This window comes from Vombatus ursinus, unplaced genomic scaffold (genome assembly GCF_900497805.2).
Source record: "Vombatus ursinus unplaced genomic scaffold, bare-nosed wombat genome assembly UNPS02006874.1, whole genome shotgun sequence".
Taxonomy (NCBI): domain Eukaryota; kingdom Metazoa; phylum Chordata; class Mammalia; order Diprotodontia; family Vombatidae; genus Vombatus; species Vombatus ursinus.
In genome coordinates, this window is record NW_020946652.1 from 3,564,129 (window position 1) to 3,588,104 (window position 23,976).

Sequence of the window (23,976 nt, forward strand, 5' to 3'; positions counted from 1 at the left end):
TTTGATCCTTTCTTGCTGTATTGCATGAGGAAGGTATTTTCACTCATGTTAAGTGTTCAACCTTTTAAAAACTCCAGATCTTTTCCCCCCAAGTGAACTGCTATAGTCATACCTTCTTCTGACTTATATTTGTTATGCTAATTTCTAAATGAATTATAAACCCTATTGTGGACCATAACCTTCCTAGTTTTATGGACTCCTGTGGATTAATCAGGGAGATTTCATTAGGTTCAGTAACCTGGAACCTAATAGGTAGAAATTGAAACTGGGTCTAAAAGATAAGGATCTGCTTAAAATATAGTGTATGCTTTCCTCCAGCAGTGCAAAGTAGCAAGCAGACAGCTGTGGAGGAGAGAGATGGTAGGAGTAATCCAGGGCTGACTTTGGTTGAGTTTGATGAGGCTTGGCCTCAATGTCATTAGGACAAGGAGGAAAGGAAGTTTACACCGTTTTTTCAGTCTTCTTATACTTTACAGCATTCCCCTCTACAATACCAACTCTGTGATTCAGTGATGCTGGTCTCCTTTCTTTTCACAAACAAGACATTCTTTGTCCCAAATCTAAGGATTTTTCCTGGCTGTTTACCCCATGCCTGGAAAGCTCTCCCTCCTCATCTTTTCTACCTGGCTTCTCTGGCTTCCTTCAAGTCACAGATAAAACCTCATCTTTTATAGGAAGCCTTTCCTGATCCTCCTTCATTCTAGTGCTTTCCATCTGTTGAGTATCTCCAATTTATCCCTTTTATAGTTTGTTTGTACATAGTTGTTTTGCATAATATTTCCTCATTAGATTGTGAGCCCCTTAAGAGCAAGGACTTTCTTTTGCCTTTCTTTATATCCATAGTTTAACACAGTGCCTGGCACATAGTAGGTGCTTAATAATGTTTATTGGCTACTTCCTTCTTTGAAGTTTATATTTTTGTCACTTTATTCAAGTCCTTGGATAATGATTCCAAGAAACAGTCAATTTTTTTTCCCAATAAATCAATGACTCAATCAACAATTACTAATCAAGGGCCTACTATATGCCAGGGCCTTTGATTGACACTGGGGACACAAGTACACAGAATGAAATAATTCCTACATGAAATGAGCTTAGTCTATAATGGGGAAGACAAGGATACACACACACACACACACACACACACACATATAAAATGATACAGATAAATACAAAGTAGTTATGCACAAGTTATTTTTTTGGAAGGGGGCAATCAGGGTTAAGTGACTTGCTCAGGGCCACACAGCTAATAAGTGTTTAAGGACTTGAAATCAGGTCCTTTCTGACTCCAGGGCCAGTACTTTGTCCACTTCACCACCTAGCTGTCCTAGAACTAGGTAATTTGAGAAAGGGGGCCCTAACAGTGTGGGGGTGGATCAGAAGAGGCTTCACACAGAAAATGGTGTTTGAGCTGTGTCTTAATGGAAGAAAGAAATTCTGTAGGGTAGAAAAAAGGAGAGAGCTCATTCCAGGCATATGCAATGGCTAGGGGAGGTGCCAGGTATGGAGTGTTATGTGTAAGGAATAAAGAGAAGGCCATTTTGTCTGGATTGTACAGTGGGGGAGGATGAGTAAAGTCCAGTGAGGGTAAAAAGATGATTAGTTACCAGGGGGTGAGGGTAATTAAAAGCTAAGAAGTGAAATGTATATTCTAAAGTTTTGACTAACCTGGAGAGTTTAGGAAGCCATTGAGTAGGGGCATCATGTCATCAAATCAATGCTTAGGGAAAATTACTTTGGCAACAGTGTGGAAGATGGACTGGAGTGGTAAGAGACTAGAGCCAGGGAAAACAGTTAGAAGGCTTTCAAAGAAATCATTACCAGTAATAATTATCTTAGGTAAGGTAATGAGGTTATGAACTAAGGTGCTAGGTATGTGCAAGAAGAGACGTGATCAGATATTAGATGTAGGAGTGATTGAAATGGCACTGCGTGGAAGCTTACTGGATACATGTGGTGGGAGAATGAGGACTTGGATAGAATACCAAAGTACTGGACCTGGGATGTGGTGAATTCTACAGAAATAGGCAAGGCTGCAAGATCAAAGACTTTATAGAGGAGAGATCAAATACAGTTTCAGGCATGTTGAGTTAGATATGCCTATTGAACTGTCCAATAGGCAATTACTGATTCAGGATGAAAGACTGAAGGAAAAAAATGGGTTGAATATATAGAGGTCTTAAGCCATCTATCTCAAGATGCTAATGCCATGGGAACCATTAAGGGATACTGAGAGAATCTATAGAGAAAGAGAAGCCAGAGGGAGCTCAGGTTAGACACTTGTGGACACACCCGATACAGGGTGTGGTAGGGATGAAAATTCTTAGCATTCCAATGGATGGAATGCTAAGAAGGAGCAGTTAGACACACAGGAGGAAGAGAGAGAGAGAGAGAGTCATCCAACGTAGAGGGTATAGAATCTGAGAAGTGGAGATAGTAGTCAACAGTGCCAAATTCAGCACATAAGTCAAGAAGAATGAGGACCAAGAGAAGACCATTGGATTTGGCAAATCAAAGGTTAGTCATAACTTTAAAGAAAGTATTTTCATTTGGGTTAGGAGGTCAGAAGGCATAATGTAGAGAGTTTGAGGAGGGAGAGAACAAATGGACACAGTAAACATTGACAGGGTTTTCAAGCAATTGACATTTGACTCGTGGTAAAAAACCAGTGGAGTTGTCTGTGACTGGATCTGATGGCGTTTAACAGCCTTGTTCTGGCAGTTAGCATTGTTGCGCTGGGCAGGATATCCAAGTATCTCCCCCAACACAGATCTATATTCTCCATCAGATTGTTCTCTTCCACTAATAATGGTGTGCTTCATTTGAGAGCTCTTTCTGATAATTGGGATATGACCACTTAATAACTTGGTAAATTCTCATGGGTGGAGTATTGCCACAAATAATTATGGGACAAGAATTCAGCCAGCTATTAAGATTTGCCAAAAACAAATAAAAAAAAAATTGGGGGGGAGCATCTAGGTGGTGCAGCAGTGGATAGAGCACCAGCCCTGAAGTCAGGAGGACCTGAGTTCAAATCCAGCCTCAGACCAAACACTTGACACTTACTAGCTGTGTGACCCTGGGCAAATCACTTAACCCCAATTGCCTAAAAACTTAAAAAAAAAAAAACAATTTTTTTTTCTGGCATCCGGAACCAGCCAGCCTAGGGCAAAGAAGTGTGTTCCAATGGCTACCTTAGCCAGTCTCATTCTTCCTGGGATGCACCCAGCAGAGACAGGAGGCTGGCAGCTGTCAACATCGAAATTCTGGATTTCAGGGTCTCCAAGAGTGAACCATTGTCATGCATATGAACCTTTCCCTCACTAGAGATTGCCATCAATGAGAGGTACATGGCACAATGTTGGATAAGAGGTAGAACTGTAGCCTGGCCACTGTGGGAAAAGTCAGATCAAATCAAGATCTTCAAGTCCAGCAGACTGGAGTCTTTGTCTGGAAGGGAAGTGGAGAGGGTAGAGAGTTACCAGGACAGGGCATAACAAAGGAGCAAGTAAGAATGCATGAGTCAGAAACTAGTGCTAAGGAGTTCTAAGAATAGCTATAGCAATGGAGTAGGCAATCCCATTGAGATGCAGACACCATGCCTACAGAGTCTGATTCATAGGGATTTGAAGATCAGGATGCCAGGCGTCACACTGAAATGTTAAACATAAAGGAATAATTCAGGGAGAAAAAAGAAGTCTGATATTGTAGGTACTGGCCACTTCGCCTGCCCAATACTCGATTTTTTTTACATTTATTCTTCACATGTTTTATATATACTAGTTGTCTCTCCCATTAATGTATGTGTATGTTTATGTGTGTATGTATGTATGTTAGGGATTGTTCATTTTTTTTTATATCTGTATCCAAGCATCTAACAATGTCTGGCACATAGTAAACAATTAATAATGTTGCTGATCGTTGGATGTTCAGGTACTCAAACATGGCCCTGGGCCGCTAGTTCTTCTTCTATTTGTTCCATCTGGTAGGTCTGAGGCTTCTCCTGAATTTTTGACATATTCAATCATTACCCTATCTGAAATGCTCCCAGTCTGAGGACATGGCAAGCATCTGGTGCAAGCATCTGGTCATTTCCCATTCACAGTGCTGAGTTGAGACTGAAAGTTTAATTCAGTAGCTTTCATTAAAATGGCTCAGTTTATTGAACCAGGCTTTATAAAGTGGCCCAAAGGAGGGCCTGTTGCCATCACACAATCTCAGAATGGGAAGGAACTTCAAAGGTTATGTGATCCAACCTATATCCGCACAGGACATCCCTCTCCAACAACCTGAAAAGTCATCATTCAGTCCTCAGACTGAATATGCCCATCTAACTCTGAAATGAGTTATCCAGATTATAGAGGTTATCCAGATATCAAATAATATTCATTCTTCTGACATTTTAGGTCAATAAAGTTTAGTTAAGCATCTGTTATGGACAGGAGCTGGGCTTGATGGTAAGGATGCTCCTGGAAGGCAGTGGATCTGGGATGCCATGAAATATCCCTTCAGTGAGGCAAAGCACAGCCCAGCCCTGTTGGGCTCTCTCTCTCTATCCAGATATGTATATATCTATATCTATACATCTGTATAGATATATAGATATATAGATATATACACATTATGTATATATATATTATATATATTTCTACTTTGCTCCATTAATTACTTAAATTACCTAGAACTTCATTGCTAAGTATCTATTTGGGTCTATATCTTTTGTTTGTGCTTCTTGTACTTGTGATTTTTATGGCATTATGGTTTACAAAGGATTATTTCTTCCTTTTCTACATTATTTTGCAGTATTTTTGTGTCCTAATACATCATCAAAATTTTAATAGTCCCAGGTAGTGCTGAGAAAAAAAATACACACACACACACACACACATATTCTTTCATCCAACTGAGAAGATTCCATAGTTCTCTCAGATATAGTTTCTCCAACAATTTGTGCAATTTTATAATTCCTTTTTGATTGTTTTTTCTGTTAGTTTTATGTAGATCTGAGAGGTACATTAAAATCTCCTGCTATTATTGCATTCTGTCTATGTCTTCTTATATTTTTTTTCCTTTATGAATTTATATGCTTTTGGAGCATATAAATCTAATATGTATATTGGTTTCTTACCTCTGGTCTTTTTCATCATAATGCAGTTTTCTTGTTTATTTCTATGTAGCAATTTTTATCTTTGTTTTGTCTGACAGTATGATGGAAGCTTATGCTTTTTCAGCATCACCTGATACATAGTAAATTTTGTTCTGGTCCATTTTTCTTCCTTTTATCATTTTGTGTTGTAGGTATTTTTAAAGGGAAATAAACAGATTGTGGCATTTTAATTTTTGTCATGGGGCATTGTAACCGAAGCCAACTCACCTGAAAGGAAGGAAGCCATGTGAGAGATGCCAGGGACCTGCTTCTGGGAGAAAATAGCATGATAACATGTGGACAAGTGCAGCCTTTGTCTACATTGTCTATGTAGGAGAAATTCTTGCATCTTAAAAACAAAACAAAAACAAACAAAAACACTAGCAATTTGGGATAGTCTCACTCTTTCTATTTCTACCGATACTCCTACCTGCTCCAAAGTATAAGCACCATTCATTAAGCTAGATGGGGGAGAGCCACCCCACCCCTCTCCTTAGGCCCTATGCCCTAAGAACCTGGGCTTGGCTTTTGGTGCATTGTGTTTGTCTTTTGCAGTTTTAGGTGCAATGGGCTAATTGTTAGATGCAGGACCTGAAGTAGGATGTTAAGTCATGGACACCTTGGAAACTGAATTCTAGCTTAAATATTTCAACCAGTTCAGAAGGGAAGTTCTAAGAAAGCAGGGTGCAAAGCAGCAAGCCCTGGGGATAGGGGTGGGGTAGGAGTGGGGTTTTATGGACTTAGCACTTAGTGGGACTGATGCTATTCAGGAAACGAATTAAACTGAATCAAATCCCCCTCACCTACTCAGAGGTGGAGGGATTTTAGGGAGAAACATGTGCAAATGTTAGTGGGAATACTTCTGTTTCTTCTTGTTACAACTTTGAAATAAATATTTCTTTGAAAAGCTCATCTGGCTATTAATTGTATAAGTGGAATTGTACTGTTTGGAACCCTAAAATAATCCTAAAATTAGGGGAACTCCATCATTTGGGACTTGAGCCAATATCGGAGATTGAACATCCCCCAAGTCCCCTAGGGGTGCAGAGACTCTGGTGGGAGGGGTGAAATCTGGCAAAGCTGGCTTCAGGCTAAATAAGCCCTTTCCATTTTCTTACCCAACCTTTTAGTCTCTTTTATGGGATGGTTTAATTCATTCACATTTAAAGTTAGGAGAGGTAGATTTAGGTTTTCCTCCATTTTCCCTACTATCACCTTTTTCTGAATTTGGATCTTTTGCTATTGTTCTCTTTCCTTTGTAAAGACAGTAATGATCTTTAACACTTCAGTTATTTTTGATTAATAGAATTTAAGATAATTATTTTCAAAGGCTCTTTCCCCTCCTCTTTCAATTCCCCCTCACATTTCCATGCCTTTCCCAAGTTTTTTTAACTAATTTTTTAATTCATTTTCTTTCTTCTTTTTATTTAGTTACCTAACCATTACTTTTCCCCCTCTCATTTAATCAAATAAGATCCCACTTCTCTCATCCAACATAGTTTGCTTCTTACAATTTTGTTCTGCACTTTTTTTCTTAGCAGGATCCTTTTCTCTAATTGTCTTATCGATTCTATCCTCTTCCTTTCTATCCAAGATATTTATTCTTTGATTCATGATATTTGTACTTCTTCACTCCTTTCAATTCTGTCTTCCTTGTGAAAAGAAAGCTTCAAAGGTACCAATTTTCTTTTTCCTCTTCCCCATTCTGTCTATGTTATTTCATTACAGATTTTGTCTTGTGTTCTCTTTTTCCCCCATTGAATCTCTTTCTGATAGAGATAAAGAGGATTAAAATATTGCCCTGGGGTAGAAATTTTCTTGTGCCCTTGATTGGGAAATTAATTATAACTCCCTGCCTTCTCCATGAACATTATCCTTACTGGCTGTAGGAGATATTTCTCTCTCAATTTATGCTCTGGATAGAACTCTTTATTCTTCTGGGTGTCAGTTGTTCCTAGAAGTTTTAATTTGCTTATTCTGAGGCAGGATGCTATCCTTAGAGGCACAATGATCCCCTATGTTTCATGTTCTCAATAAGTACCAAAGTCTTGCAAGTTATACCCAATGTAAGGTCTCCATCACCAATTATAGAATCTCTCTCTTCCCAAAGGAGTTTTCTTCAATGGTACCTGCTCCCACCCTGAATAGATGCCATTCTGCTTGAACCCTTGCCTTTGCCAGCTTGCCAAACCTATCATACACCCTCATTTTCTTGAGAAGCCACAGATGTTATTTCCCATAGATTTTTACCATTGACTTCATAAGAATATGCACCACCTTTACCTCTGTCTTCTTCCTCTTACCCTTTTATGTCTATTCCCACTCTGCAGATAGCCCCCCCCCCCACTTTAGGTGGGAAGAGGAGGGAAGCATTGGGGAGTTTAGGCTGTGCTATCACTTCTATTCATCTGATTTCACTCTTATCTCTATGTGTACTGTTAGAAAAAAAAATTAATGGTCCCTCTGTTGCTATTTTGTGGTTGATTATGTTGTTTCTAACCCCAAAAGTGATTTTCTATTTCGAGGTTTCCCCCCGTTTTTTCCCTGGACTAGTTTATTTAGTTATTTGTGTTTTGTTGGTTACTACATTTTTAATACTTCTTTTGCTTTTATTTTTCTGACATTATTGCAAAATAAAAACCTGCTCATGTCTTGTTTTTGTTTATTTGCTTGCTTGCTTTGACCCTCTTTTGTTTAACATACATCTGATTTCATTGATAATTAGACTAAAGTTTCAGGGTATGTCCCCATAGATGTCATCTTGAATTAATTTGCTCTGTAGAACATATTATTCTACTTTCGACTGTGGTTCCTGGTGGATTCACATCAGTCTTATTTTATTCAAATTTATTTTCTACATTTAAAAGTTCTTTTCCTGGTCACTTACAGAATTTGTTGTTTGTCATTGAAAGTGTTCAATTTCATGACTATTTGGCTTGAAATTTGCAGCTTAGGGTTTTATTCCCCTGGAAGTGATCTGTGGATTCATTCAAGTGGCACATTTTCTATCTTCAGAAGTTCTAGATAGTTATGTTATTTCTTGAATTATATTGTTAAAAGTTTTTTGGCTTGCTGGGTCCTTCGGGGAGACTTAAAATCTTTAAGTTGTCTCTACACACCCTGTATTTGAGGTCATTGTGTTTTCTTTGTAGAGAGATCATGTTTTCTTTTAACATTATTGCTTTTCTCACCTTCTCTTCATTTATACTGTCCTCTTTTGTGTACATTTTCAAGTTCAATCTGTTCCTTCTGTTTTTGTTTCTTTAGTGATACTTGCCACTGTGGATTCAAGTTTTTCTATTCTGCCAATTATTTCTACTCTACAGGCCATAAATTCTGCTTTTATGACTCCTATTTCTCTCTTTAACCATGTGGGAACATCCTGCTATGGTTTCGTGTTCTTTTGGAAATCCATAGGGCCCTTTGCCACGCCAGATGTTGGGCTTATTTAGATGTTCTGAAAGTCATGTTTCTTTCTGGTTTTTGTTTTTTTTTTTTGTTTTTTAGCATTTCCGTTTATTCATATATTTGTGCTAAAAGTTTGTAATTGAGTTTATTCCTCCTAAGATCTTTAGTAATTTCAGTATTTTTTCCTTATAATCTCTCTTGCTAATATTTGAACTGCTCCTCCTTTGATGCTAGCTCCCTCAAGGGCTGGAACTCAAAGTCATCTTAGCCTCCTCCCATGCTAGAGCACATTTCTCCTGCACCAAGCTCTTCCACAAATGATTCCTGAGGGAATTGCCCTCAGCAGGATACCTATCTCCTTTCCTTCAGGCCTTTGGAACCTCTTCTCCTCCCCCCACCCCCATGAGTGTGCACACACTTGGGCACACACACACACACACACAAATACACACAAACACACAGATGCTCTTATCCTGCACCGATTTCCTATGCTCTTTATTTCTCTGACTGAGCACTAATTCAATGCAGCATGTTAACTCTTTAGGGAAAACGAATTTTCACTTTCATGTACCTCCACTGCCTCCATGTAGGGTAAAGTTAGAGGAACAAGATTTCTTGCTTGTTGCCATAGAATTGTTGGATGAGGGCAGGAGTAGATGCTGGCAGATTATAGCAACAGTAAGGTAATTGATGAGTACATCCGAAAACAAAAGCCTGTGATTCTCATTTTACCAACTTACCAGAGCATGAGGTCTAGTTGGGAGAAGGATATTGAGTGAGTTTCTTGGGAATAAGGTATTAACCTTAGTTGTTTTCAATTCACCAAGTTTTTACCCCATTGAGGTTCCTGATGCCAGCCTCTAGAGACAGATGCAATTAGTTTATACATCTTTTGTGTAATGATTATTTTGAAGAGGTCATGAGGATTGGGAAAAAGGTCTAGTCTTCTATCTTCTTGGTCACATGATCATAAAGTTTGGGCTTTCAATAAAGACAGTCTCGTGTTGTTCACTAGATATCCAAAAACCTTACCTCGATATTACTATGAGCCAATGTAAATAAATTGCAAGCTTACAGTTTACATCTTATGTTTAACAAAACATGCATAGTATAACTAAATGTGTTAATATACTTGGGCATTTATTGAAGTCAGAGTATTTAAAAATAGCTATGGGACCATACATTTTGACTTACAATGAAATTTAGATATCATCTAGCATAAACCCTAAATTCTTTTTTTTTTCAAATAAGGCTGTGGAAGCCTAAGAAGGGTAAATGACTTATCCAAAATCATACAGATAATAAATGGAAGAGGCAGATTTTGAACCCAAGACCTCATTGCATTGCAACATATTGGTTCTTATATAATATCTAACAAGGAATGAATTAGCTAGATTCCACCATTTTCCACCACATTAGCTAGATGCACCATTTTCCATTTTAAAAAGTCATACATGTATAGCTTCAGTACATATTATTCCCTTTTCCCTGTTGTGTTCTCAATCCCCAGAATTTTATGAAGCTTTCTGGACCTGCTCTATAACCACTAAAAAGACTTTGCACTAACCACTGACCTAGGAAAAACAAAGTGATTTGGCTTGCTTGTTGACTTCCAAAAAAAAATGAGAATTTAAAAGAAATAAATATCTATAATCGTACAAAGTACAGATATGAACAGAACTTGTGACAGAACTCTTAAACAGTCTAGTGTCAGAAATAGATCGTGAAGAAATTGTCCAAGGGAGAGGGGTATGGGGATGGATAAATTGTGGAATAAAGCTGACAAAAACTGAAAGATAACCATATTTGTTTTTAAAAAAATAACTACATTGAACTGAATATGGCATGCAGTTAGATGTCCTTTCTCATAAAGTTCATTCTTCAGTACATTTAGACACTGAAAATTGGAGGCAAATTGGATCCAGAATTAGGTGGAAAAACAAATGCTAAATTGCTTATGGGGGGGTAAAGGGGGTGGGGCCAAGATGGCAGAGTAAAAGCAGCGATTTACTTGAGCTGTCCCCCAAACCCCTCCAAATACCTGAAAAAATGACTTTAAACAAATTCTGGAGCAGCAGAACCCACAAAAAGACAGAGCGAAACATTTCCAGCTCAAGACAACACTGATGGTTGATTGGAAAGGTCTATTGCACAGGGCTGGGAGAGGAGGACAGTTCAGCACGGGCCATGAAGGCAAAGATGGGGGCTCGGCAAACCTGGAATAGTCCTGAGGGAATTGAATCAAGGGGAGCTGTGGCAGTTTCCAGACTTCTCAACCCACAAAGACCAAAGACAACTTAGAAGGTCGGTAGGAAAGGTTTGTCAGATCCTTGGTGAGAGAAGAACTTGGTCATAGCCCCAGTCCTGGCTCAGTCCTGGGGCAGCAACTGCTTCCAGAGCTCTTGGCCCACAAACAGGGGGAATTAAGTGGTTGATCAGAGGGGGATTGCAAGGATCTCTTTGCTGGTGCTGAGGTAGGATTCTCTTGCTCTGACCATGCTTGGATCTGGGTCACAGTTCTAGGTGGTGGTCCAGGGTGAGGAGGAGTGCTGGCATGGTGAGGCTTATGGTGATGGAAGAAAGGGAATCCTCCTCACAATTTCATGGCAGAAAAGAGTGCTTGTGGTCACTCATAGACAAGAGCACAGGTCAGGAAAGGAGTAAACACCATGATCTTGATCATACCACCTTGGAAGAAATGAAAATTTATAGGTCTCTAGAAGTATCTCTGAAAACCGCTGCACAAAACTCCCAAAGCTTGGGATAATACATTCTCCACACTGGAAGCAGACCCCTACCTTAACAAAGAGTTTAAAACTCAAGTAATTGACTGAGAACATGAGGAAACAGCACACACACACACACACACACAAAAGCAGACCATAGAATTATTTTACTTTGGTGACAAAGAAGATCAAAATATACAACCAGAAGGAGACAACAAAGTCAAATCTCCTACATCCAAAACCTCCAAGAAAGTATGAATCAGTCCCAGGCCATGGGAGAGCTCAAAAAGGATTTTGAGAAGCAAGTAAGAGAAATAGAGGAAAAATGGGGAAGAGAAATGAGAATGATGCAAGAAAATCATGAAAAACAAGTCAACAACTCACTAAAAGAGACACCACCCCTCCAAAAAAAAAAAACTAAAGAAAATAACACCTTAAAAATAGCCTAACTCAAATGGCAAAAAAGATCCAAAAAGCCCATGAGGAGAAGAATGCCTTCAAAAGCAGAATTGGCCAAATGGAAAAGGAAGTCCAAAAGCTCACTGAAGAAAATACTTCCTTAAAAATTAAAATGGAGCAAATGGAAGCTAATGACTTTATGAGAAATCAAGACATTGTAAAACAAAACCAAAAGAATGAAAAAATAGAAGACTGTAAAATATCTCATTGGAAAAACAACTGACCCGGAAAATAGATCCAGGAGAGAGAATTTAAAAATTATTGGACTACCTGAAAGCCATGATCAAAAAAAAAAAACAGCCTAGACATCATCTTTCAAGAAATTATCAAGGGAAACTGCCCTGATATTCTAAAACTAGAGGGTAAAATAGAAATGGAAAGAATCAACTGATCACCTCCTAAAAGAAATCCCAAAAGGAAAATTCCTAGGAATATTATAGCCAAATTCCAGAGTTCCCAAGTCAAGGAGAAAATATTGCAAGCAGCCAGAAAGAAGCAATTCAAGTATTGTGAAAACACAATCAGGATAACACAAGATTTAGCAGGTTCTACATTAAGAGACCAGAGGGCTTGGAATATAATATTCTGGAGGTCAAAGGAGATAGGGTTGCAACCAAGAATCACCTACCCAGCAAAACTGAGTATAATCCTTCAGGAAAAAATGAGTATTCAGTGAAATAGAGGACTTTCAAGTATCCTTGATGAAAAGGCCACATCTGAATAGAAAATTTGACTTCCAAATACAAGACTCAAGAGAAGTATGAAAAGGTAAACAGGAAAGAGAAATCATAAGGGACTTATTAAAGTTGAACTGTTTACATTTCTACATGGAAATTTATTTGTAATTCCTGAGACCTTTGTCAGCATTGGGGTAGTTGGAGGGGGAAAAGTCTATGTATAGATAGATAGATAGATAGATAGATAGATAGATAGATAGATAGATAGAGGGGACAGAGTGCGTTGAAGATGAAGGGGTGATATCTAAAAATGAAATTAAGGGGTGAGAGAGGATTATACTGGGGTAAGGAGAAAGGGAGAGGTAGAATGGGGTAAATTATCTTACATAAAACAGATAAGAAAAGGCTTTTACAATGAAGGGGAAGTAGGGGAGGTTGAGAGGAAATGAGTGAATCTTATTCTTATTGTATTTGGCTTAAGGAGGGAATAACATACACACTCAATTAAATATGGAAACCTATCTTACCCTATAGGAAAATAGAGGGGAAGGGGATAAGAGAGTGGGGGGATAATAGAGGGGAGGGCAGAGTGGGGGAAGGGGTAATCAGAAACAAATACTTCTGAGAAGGGACAGGGTCAAAAGAGAGAATAGATTAAACTCGGGGCACTATAGGATGAAAGGAAATATAGTTAGTTTTCCACAACCTGAGTACTATGGAAGCATTTTGCATGACTACACAAGTATAATTTGTATTGAGTTGTTTGCCTTCTCAATCAGGGTGGGTGGAGAAGGAGGAAGGGAGAAAATTTGGAACCCAAAGTTTTAAAAAAAAATGTTAAAAATTGTTTTCACATGCAACTGGGAAATAAGATATACAGGAAATGAGGTATAGAAATCTATCCTGCCCTACAGGAAAATGAAAGGGGAAAGGGATAAGAGAAGGTGGTATGATATAAGGGAGGGAAGATTAGGGGACAGGGTATTCAGAATGCACACTGTCTTATGGTGGGGAGGGGTGAGATGGGGAGAAAATTTGGAACTCAAAATCTTTTGGAAGTGAATGTTGAAAACTAAAAATAAATAAATTAATATTTTTTTTAAAAAAAGAGGTAAAGAAGGAGGGAAAGAAGGAGGGAAGGAAGAAAAGAAGGAAAAAAGGAAGGAAGGAAGGAAAGAAGGAAGAAAGGAAGGTAAGAGGGAGGGAGGGAGGACGAAAGGGGAGAAGGAAGGAAGGAAATATGCATTCATAAAGTACTTACTATGTGCCATATCCTGTGCTAAACAAGACTGTTGTGAGCTTTAAATATCAGACTAAGTAGTGGCCTATAGACTATAAAAGGTTTTTTGAGCAAGTGCCAGATCTGTGCATTAGAATGATTATTTTGGCAGCTATAAGAAGGATGGATTATTGAGCAAAAAGACTAGACACTAGGAAGCCAGGAAGAAGGTTCAAGTAAGAGGTGATGAGGGCATGAATTGGGGTAGTAACTGTGTGAGTGGAGAGGAGGGAAATACATAAAAAGTAAGAGAATCCATTTATAATTGTGATTTCTGTGAATATGTACCCAGTGTAGAACAATTGAGTGCAACGAGACTTTTGAGGCCATTTCACAATGATTTTACAGGACGAAACTAAGGCCCAAAAGGATGAAATGACTTAATGACTTAACAAAGATCACACATATAGTTAATGCCAAGGGTCAAACATAGGAAACATTTCTTTAATCAAGGAAAGATGTAAATTTTATAGTAAGTTCAAGTGTGTGCTGATAAATGCTTAATAACCAGCTCTCCAAGGAAAAAAATACTCATTCTATGCCTTTAAGTTTAATCTGCATTATAACATTTTCTCCATCATGTTCTTAAGTCTAAACAATCAACAAAACTATAAATCATGCCTTGGTTTAAAAAAAAGATAGTCAATATCTGTTTTGTCATATTTTATTTATTTCCAATTTTTGGTGTCAAAAGTTTGTTTAAATAAAGTTGCCTCAATTGTATTCCCTATCTTCTTGTTTTTGTTACTTATTGTAATCTGGTATTAAAGTATATGTTGATTTAAAAAAAATAAATTGCCTATGGGGGAGCTGTCAGGGTCTTTTAATGGCCCTACCCTTCTCTCTTAAACATTTATTGAAACAAAGACAATTTCTTTAATCCCAAATTTTTACCTGTGTTATTGACAAAACTATGTTTCCTGAAACACTTTGGTCTCTAAATAAAAGCATTTGTGTATCACTCAAAGAACACTGAGAAGGTCTGCAGTGTATTTAAGCAAGCCTAACATATAAAAAAGATTTGGAAGAAGACCCAGTGTAAAGGACATCATTAGGCAAATGCATGGTTGAAAATGATGGGTTGATTATATGGTAAGAATGTGGGGCATCAGGTAGACAGCCCTAATTCTCATTGCTATCACTATAATGTCAACATTAAGAAATGCCAGGCTCCAGCATATTAGATGGAATCCTGGGCAAGAACTTAAAGGAACAGACCACTGAAAGTGATAGAGTAGAAAAAAGCAGTACAGCCTAGGTCCCCCACACAGCTATACCACAAAGACCTAAATAATGTACCAAACTGAGTCCTGATTAGAAAATCCAAGAAATAAATGTTTTTCCTGCCCAGGTGGTCATAGAAAGAGGCAGTCAAGTACTGCATGGAGCCTTCCATTGAACTGGCCCTGAACTGTGACTGAGGGCTCTGTACAAGGGAAAGAAGAGGTTCCAGCTTCAATGTGGAAGGGCTTAGCACAGTGCAGGGAGAAGGAATAGAAGGCAAAGGACATTTCTGTTATTCATGCCATAGATCTGGCTCTCTGATCCCTTGTGATCTGGGGAGAGGACCTGGGTCTAGAGGTGTGTCCTAGGGACCAAAGGGAAGCTCTGTCACTCATAGCCTAGGGTTAGCTCTCAGATCTCATGTGGCTTCAGGAGAAAATCTGTGCCTAGAAATATGCCCCAAGGCAGAAAGCAATCAGTGGCCTGAGTTTGTGTACTTGGACAGAAGTAGGGAGCAGCTATGTGCTTCTGGCATCTAGAGGGTATCAATGTCTCATGTCCAGCCTGAAATCTATAGCAGAATAAAGAGAGAAAAGAGCTCAAACCAAAGGGAAACCCGGAGTTTTAGGCCCCCGGCTAGCTAGCTTATGTTGGCTAGGATCAACAGTAATCTACTGATACTCTAACAAGGAACAGACCTAATGTGGGATTTCCCAGACTGAAACCATGGTCAAAAAAGTTGCAAAGCTCAGACTATGAGGATAGTCATCAGTCTTCATTCTGCTATTGGCAGATTTCGGAACACTGAAATCTTCCAGGGCCCCAGCATGAACTTCCTTGGTCCAGACATTCTCTTTAGTAGTATGCAGAGTCTAAACTTGGAAATTAAGTCTAAAAAATAATTAAAGAACAAAAAGACAAATACTATCATAAAGATCTATTAGAGTAACAATGATTTCCAAGATACAAACCCAGAAAAGGAGAATGACACCAAATGTTTTTTAAAGAAAATAAAATTTTAAAAAATAGTTTGGGCATTAATTGGATTAGAATTTCTAGGGGAAAAATGAAGCAAACTTTTTAAAAAGCTGAAGAAATTATTTTTATTTCTCTTATTTTTTTTTTACATTTTGAGTTCTAAGTTGTCATATTCCCAACCCTACATTAGAGAAGCATATATGTATATGTATATGTGTATATGTATATGTGTATGTGTATGTATGTATGTGTGTGTGTATATATATATATATACATATATATATATATATAATGTGTGTATATTTGTGTGTAAGTATGTGTGTGTAACCACACAATATATACTTCCATACATCAGTTCTTTCTCTGGAAGTGGATAGCATTTCCCTTCATAAGTTCTTCATAGTTTATTTGAATGATCATATAACTCAGAATAAACATTCACAGTTATCTTTCATACAACATTGCTCTTACTGTATACAATATTCTCTTGGTTCTGCTCATTCATTTCACTCTGCATTATTTCCTGGAAATTCTTCCACATTCTTTAAAAACTACCTGCTTGTCATTTCTTACAGCACAATAGTTTTCCATCAAGAAGCTGAATAAATTTAAATGATAAATGATATAATAGCAACATAGGAAATGATTGAAAAAGATTGAATTATGGAAAAGAGTTGAAAAGATTAACAGCTTATTAGAATAATTATAAGACCTTATCCAAGCAAAAAAATTCAGGGAAAAGTAATATGAACCAAATAGAAGTTAATGGCTCCATAACACAACCAGAAATATTAAAACAAAGGACTGAAAAATAAAACAGTAGAAATGCAAAGTATTCCATAGGAAAAAAAACTGAAACAGAAAACAGATTGAAGAGAAATAATTTTAGAATCATTGGACTATCTAAAAGTCATGATTAAAAAAAAAGATCCTGGACATCATATTTCAAGAAATCATAAAAGGTAACTGCCCTAATATCTTACAATTAGAGGGCAAGTAAAAATAGAAAAAAAAATCCACTGAAAGAAATATCAAAATGAAAACTTGCAGGAATATTATATTGAAAATCTAAAGCTTCAAAGTAAATGCAAAATGTCAAATAGCAAAAGAATAATTAAAGTACCAAAGAGTCAGAGTCAGAATAACACAATATTTAGTAGCAAGCACTCTAAAGTCCTGGAGAACTTAGAATAGGATATTACAAAAGTCAAAATATATAGGTTTACAACAAAGAATGACTTGCAAAACTGAATATAATCCTATGGGGAGGGTCCTTTAAATGGAGGACTTTCAAGCATATCTGATGATTAGATGAGAAGCTAGTAAAAACTTTGAAATGAAAACACAAGAGTAAAGAGAAACGCCAAAAAGTAAATATAAACAAGGTAATAGAAGGAGATAGACAACAATGAATTGTTTACATTCTTATGGAGGAGATTATTCAAGTGTCTCCTCAGGACCCTAATATCATTTTGGGGTCATAGATGGAGTCAGATCAGACTAGGAAATTAGGGATATTTTTGTTATATTTTGAAGACTCTACAATAAAAAAAGAGAGAAATGGGAAAAAGGAATATCCTGAGAAGGGGAGAAATGTGGGGGGAAATTATCTCACATAATTAGGGAGCATGAATAGAGATCTGTCCAAATATAGAAGAAGAGGTAGGAATTGGGAGACACTTGAACCTCACTTCCATCAGAAGCAGTCAATGGAGAGAAAAATGACCATCCACACACTTTGAAGCAGAAATACATTTTACTCAAATGGAAAAAAAGAAAGACGAAAAAAGGGAATAATAAAGAGGGTAGATTAAGAGAAGAATTACAAATAATGCAGACTCAAAATAGAGAGGATGGATTGTAAAGAGGTATTGAAAAAGAAAGACATAAAAGGCAAGAACCTGCATTTGGGCTCTGGATGGAGGAAAAAGAAGAATATAAATAAGAAGAAATAGATAACATAAAATTTTAAAAGTTTTTGCATAAACATAAATGTGGTAAAATTTCAAGAAAAACAGGCACAAACAAAAATATTTGCATCAAATTCCACTGATTTCCACTGATAAATTTTAATGATCAAGATATATAAGTAACTGATTAAAAATTTTAAGAATAAGTTATTTTCCAACTAATAAAATATCAAAGAATATGAACAGACAATACTTAAGGTAAGAAAACTATATTATCTACATCCTTATTAAATATTTTAAATAATTAAGAATTAGAGAAATTTAAATTAAAGCCATTCTGAGATTTCACCTCACCCCCCATTAGATTGACAAAGATGACAAAGTAAAACAAAAATGACAAATGTTGGAAAGTCTATGGGGAAGGCAGTTACTTGATGTAACTATGAATTGGTCCAGACATTCCAGAAAGCAATTTAGAACTGTGCCCCAAAAGTTACAAAACTCTGCATACCCTTTGACCCATCCATACCACTATTAGCTCTTTATTTCCAAAGAAATCACAAAGGAAAAGGATTGATGTACAAAAAATATTTAAAGGAGTTCTTTTTGCAATGACAAAGAATTGGAAACAAAGGAGAGGTGCTCATTAATTAGGGAATGGCTAAATACATTATAGTACATGAATATAATCCAATTCTATTTTCTATAAAAATGATGATTGGGACAGTTTCAGAGAAACTTGTAAAATTTGTATCAACTGATGAAAAGTGAAATAAGCAGAACCAAGACAACAGTTTATAAAATAACAAGGGAAAGGGAAGGAAACAAGAATTTATTAGTCACCTAAAATATGTCAAAGAAGGCATCTAGGTGACTTCATGGAGAGGAGGCTGGAGCTGGAGTCATGAAAACCTAAGTTCAAATCCAGACTCAACCACATACCAGCTATGTGACCAGAAGCAAATCACTTTACCTCTGATTGCCTTAATCCACTGGAGAAGGAAGTTGCAAACTATTCTAGTGTCTTGGCCAAGAAAAACCCAAGTACATTATGGTCTATGGGGTCACAAAGTGTCAGACATGACTGAAATGATTAAGCAACATGTGCCAAACACTATGCTAAATGCTTTACAAATATCCCATCTGATTTTCACAACAATCCTCTGAGGTGGTTACTATTATTATCAACCTTATATGACTTAGGATCCTGAGGAAGGTAGAGCCTAAGCGATTTCTCCAGGGTTACACATAGTAAATGTTAAACTCTGGATTTGAACCCAGGTCTCCAAATTCTACCTGCCTTCCTTAACAACATTCTAAATACAAACGGTTTTGCAAAAATTAAGAATTGTGATCAATGCAATAACCAAAGATAATTTCAAAGGATCTGTGGTGAAACATGCTACCCAACTCTCGACTGACATGATGAACAAAGGTTTAAGACTGAGATGTATATATTCCTGGACATGGTCAATGTGGGAATTAGTTTTGTTTGACTATGCATATTAGTTTCAAGACTTTTTTAAAATTTATTTTTTCAATTTTCATTTGGGAAGGGAAAGTAGGAGGGAGAGAAAAAAGTTTTCTTTTTGTCAATTAAAAAAAAAAGTGAACTTCAAAGGATAGAGCCAAGATAGCAGAATAGAGGAGGCAAACTCTCCAACATTCACCTCTAAACAACTTTAAAATAATACCTTAAATCAAATTCTGGAGGGGCAGAGCCAATAGGTCAAGGTGAGACATTGTTCTAGCCTAGGACAACTTAGGAGGCTAGAAAGGTCTATGACATAGGGGCATAGGCCAACTCAGAACTCATGTGGATGAAACACCTGTAAATAGATAAAGTGATAGTGACAAAAGCAGCAACAGCTTCAGGAACTCTTAAGCCAGAGATGGTAAGGGGATGTAACTTGTCGGAAACAGGACACAAAGGACTAGCCCTGGATGCAGGACAAGATACTGTTTGGAAAGTCCATTGATCATACACGCTTCTGGGTCACAGATGAAGAGCAGAGAGGACTACTTTCAATCTATAGGGAGAAGGGAGTCTGAGAGGTAGTATCAACTTTGGGCATGAGGGATTGAGGACACTGAGGAACAATATTGCTTGCACTTCCAAGAGAACAGGAACCCTGAGGAGCAATATCAGATGTGATTTCAAGATATCAGGAGCACTTCCTGGGTAAATATCAAACACAGGCCAAGAGAGCAGTGACCATAACTGTGCTCAGATTACACCTCCTTTAAAGCATTGAAAACTTTCAAATCCCCAGAACTAGCTCTGAAAAGAGCAATGCAAAAAAAAAAAAAAAAAAGCTTAAAGCTTGGGACAGTTCCCCTCTTGCCCAATGATGGGAATGAAGCCCAAATTTAACATAAAGTTCAAAATCAAGAAATAGGATGGAAAATCAACAAACATTAAAAAAAACTGACCATAAAAATCTGCTATGATGACAGTATAGATCAAGGAAAAAAAAACTCAGAAGACAATAATGTCAAAACAGCTACAACCAAAGCCTCAAAAATGTGAATTGGACACAAGACCAGCAAGAATTCCTGGAAGAGCTAAAAGATTTTTTTTTCAAAATGACAGTGGTAGAGGAAAAAAATAAATAAAGAAATGAATGAAGGAAGAAAATTATGAAAAGATCATTATCAACTTAATAAAAGAAGCAAAGAAAATATATTAAAGAAAATAACTTCTTTTAAAAAACAGAATTTGCCAAATGATAAAAGAGGTATAAAAACTTACTGAAGAAAATAATTCCTTAAATATTAGAATTTGGGAAGTGGAAGCTAATGCCTCCACAAGACACCAAGAAACAAATATACAAAGTCAAAAGAATGGGAAAAATAGAAGAAAATATGAAATATCCCATTGGAAAAAAACAACTGACCCAGAAAATTGATCAATGAGATATAGTTTGAGAATTATTGGACTATCTGGAAACCATGATCAAAAAGGAGTTTAGACATCTTATTTCAAAAACTGTTTAAGGAAAACTGACCTGATATCCTAGAATCAGAGGGTAAAATAGAAATCAAAAGAATCCATCAATAACCACCTAAAAGAGATTCCCACAATGAAAATTCCCAGCAATATTATAGCTAAATTCCAGAGCTTCTATGTCAAAAAGAAAATACTTCAAGCAGCCAAAACAAATCATTCAAATATTTTAGGACTACAGTCAGGATAATACAAGATTTACCAGCTACCATATTAAAGGAGCAGAGGACTTGGCATATGATATTCCAGAGGGCAAAAGAGCTGAAAGTATAACTATGAATAATCCACCTAGCAAAACTGAGTGTATCTTTTAAGTGAAAAATGTATATTTAGTGAAATAGAGGATTTTAAAGCATTCCTGATGAAGATACCAAACCTGAATAGAAAAATCTGAATTTCAAATACAAGATTCATAAGAAGCATAAAAAAGGTAAAACTGAAAAAGAAATCATAAGGTACACAATAGGGTTCAGCTCCTTACATTCCTCTATAGGAAGATGATGAGTAAATTCTAAAATTTCATGATTATTAGAACAGTTAGGATAGAAAGAGAATGTGGGAGTCAATTTTATTGGGATGATATAAAAAAAATGGGTGAGAAAGAGGGATGCCTCAGGAGAAAGGAGAATGGAGAGGAAGAATGGCAAAAATTATCTCACATAAAAGAGGCATGTAAGGACGAGCTTTTATGTTAGAGAGCAAAATAGTGCAGGAGCAGGCAGTACTTAAACCTAACTCAGATCTAAATTGGTACAAAGAGGGAATACACACACAATTGGGTATAGAAACCCATCTTACCCAATCTGGGAAAGAAAAGGGGAAGAGGATAAGAGAAAGGAAGAAGTGATAAAATTAGGGGTGGATAAAAGAAGACAATGGTCAGAAGAAATACACATATTTGAGGAGAAAAGGATAAAAAAAGAGAGAGAAGAATAAACAGAAGAAAATAGGTTGGAGGGAAATGTACAGTTAGTTTTCATAACTGTGAATGTGAATAATATGAACTCACCCATGAAACAAAAATGGATAGCAGAATGGATTAGAAACCAAAATTCAGCAATATATTGTTTATAAGAAACACATTTGTAATGGATAGATACACACAGAGTTAAAATAAGAAGTTAGAGCAGAATCTACTATGCTTTAGTTGATATAAAAAAAAATTCAGAGGTAGCAAACATTATCTCAAACAAATCTAAAGCAAAAATAAACTTCATTAAAAGAGATAAGCAGGGAAACTCCATCTTGGTAAATTAAGGTACCATAGACAATGATATAAGATCATTACTAAACATATATGCACCAAATGGTAAAACATCCAAGTTCTTTTTTTTTCCTTAATAGTATTTTATTTTTTTTCCAATTACATGTGAAGATAATTTTTAACATTTATTTTTATAAAATTTTGATTTCCAAAAGTTTCTCCCTCTTCTCTCCTCAAAACAGCAAGCAATCTGATATAGAGTATACATGTATAATCATGTTAAACTTATTTCCACATTAATCATGTTGTGAAAAAAAGATCAGAGCAAAAGGGAAAAACCACAAAAAAGAAAAAAGTGAAAATAATATGCTTTCTGCATTCAGACTCCATAGTTCTTTCTCTAGACGTGGTTAGCATTTTCCATCACAAGTCTTTTAGAATTATCTTGGATCATTGTAATGATGAGAAAAACTAAGTCTATCAAAGTTGTTCATCACATAGTGTTGCTGTTGCCATGTACAACATCCAAATTTAAAAAAAAAATTTAATTAATTACAGGAGAAAATTGAGAGTAAAACTATACTATTGGGAGAACCTCAACTTTAGTCTCTCAGAGCCAGATAAAATTAACCACAAAATAAATAAAAAAGAAGTTGAGGAGATAAATAGACTCTTTAAGAAGTTAAATATAATGGGCCTCTGGGGAAAATTGAATGAGAATAGAAATAAATATACATTTTCCTAAGCTGTACATATCACCTTCACAAAAATTAGCCATTATTTGACCAGGGTATAAAAACTCTAATAAACAAATGCAGAAACACAGAAATATTATGTTCCCTTTTGTGACCATAATGCAATAAAAATTGCATTCAATGAAGGACCATAGAAGCATAGATTAAAAATTAATTGGAAACTAAATAATCTAATCCTAAAGAATGAATGTGTCAAAAAATAATCATACAAATGATAAATAATTTCTTTAAAGAGGATGACAGCAAGGAAACAGCATACCAAAATTTTGAGGATGCAGCCAAAGCAATACTTAGAGGAAACTTTTTTATCTTTAAATGCTTACAACAGTAAAATGGAGAAAGAGCCAATCAATGAGTTGGACATGAAATTTAAGAAAAGAAACTAGAAAAAAATAACAAATTAAAACTCTTCAATTAAACACCAAAATGGAAAACCTGAAAAACAAAGAAGAGATTAATAAAAGTGAAAGCAAGAAAACTATTGAACTAATAAATAAAACTAGGATCTGGATTTATGAGGAAAAAAACTAAAGTAGATAAACCATCATTTAATTTGATTAAAATAAAACCATCTTGGCAGTATCAAAAATGAAAAGGATGAATGCATCACCCAAGAAGATGAAACTAAAACAATTATTAGAAGCTATTTTGTCCAATTCTTTGCCAATAAATCTGACAACCCAAGTGAAATGGATGAATATTTACAAAAATAAAAATTTCCAAGATTAACAAAGGGGGAAGTAGAATACTTAAATATTCCCATCTCAGAAAAATAAATTTAATAATCCATAAATGAGTTCCCTAAGAAAAAAACTCCAGAACCAAATAGATTTACAATTAAATTCTACCAAACATTTAAAGAACAATTCATTTCAATATTATATAAATTATGTGGAAAAATAAGCAAAAAAGAAATCCTACCAAGTTCTTTTTATGACAAAAATATGTTTCTAATACCCAAATCAGGAAGAATAAAAACAGAGAAAGCAAACTATAGAGTAATTCCCCTAAGGAATTTTGATGCAAACATTTTAACTAAAATATTAGCAGGAAGTTTACAACAATGTATCACAAAGATCATGTACTGATAACAGGTGGAATTTATAACAGGAATGAAGGACTGGTTCAATATTAGGGAAACTATCAGCATAATTGATCATATGAATAACAAATACAAGAAAAGACATGTGATTATCTCAATAG

At 36.2% G+C, this 23,976-nt stretch overlaps 1 protein-coding gene across 1 annotated transcript in view; it reads left to right on the plus strand.

Annotated features, from left to right (window-relative positions):
* Positions 1-2,415: 2,415 nt before the first annotated feature.
* OSTN (osteocrin) overlaps positions 2,416-23,976 on the plus strand; it is an 81,664-nt gene continuing 60,103 nt past the window's right edge. Inside the window, exon 1 of the mRNA XM_027848893.1 lies at positions 2,416-2,517. The gene's annotated coding sequence lies outside the window, so the exon portion shown is untranslated. The remainder of the gene's footprint in view (positions 2,518-23,976) is intronic.